Source organism: Egretta garzetta, unplaced genomic scaffold (assembly GCF_000687185.1).
Source record: "Egretta garzetta isolate BGI_Z169 unplaced genomic scaffold, ASM68718v1 scaffold1135, whole genome shotgun sequence".
Lineage (NCBI taxonomy): Eukaryota > Metazoa > Chordata > Aves > Pelecaniformes > Ardeidae > Egretta > Egretta garzetta.
Window position 1 is genome coordinate 28,762 of NW_009259614.1, and position 431 is coordinate 29,192.

The window sequence follows — 431 nt, forward strand, 5'->3', positions numbered from 1 at the left end:
GCCTCCATCAGCGCTTCGCAGCGCAGCGCAGTCCCAGGGGCCAGAACCCGCAGGGAGGGAGGAGCAATGTTTTTAATAAGCTCCTAAAAATCAGGAGGATCCCGTCCCCCCACCCCTTGCACCGGCAGCTCCTCGCCCCTCCCTCAGCCCAAGAACGAGGCAAGAAGCCAGAGTTTCAAGTATATAAAAATAACTGATGTTTTATTACAAGAAAAAAAAACCAAAACGGTTTACAAAAAAAACGCTCACGATACGTCAGGGCCTTTGGGGTCGGACGCCGGCCCACGCGGGATGGACTCCGAATCCACAGGGAGTGACACACACAAGCGCCGCGGAGCCAACACCCGGGACGCCGGGGGAGGCCCCTGGTTTGGGAGAGCCAAGGCGCCCCCCTGGTGCTCGGCCGGGGGTCACGCCGGGGCCCGAGCTGA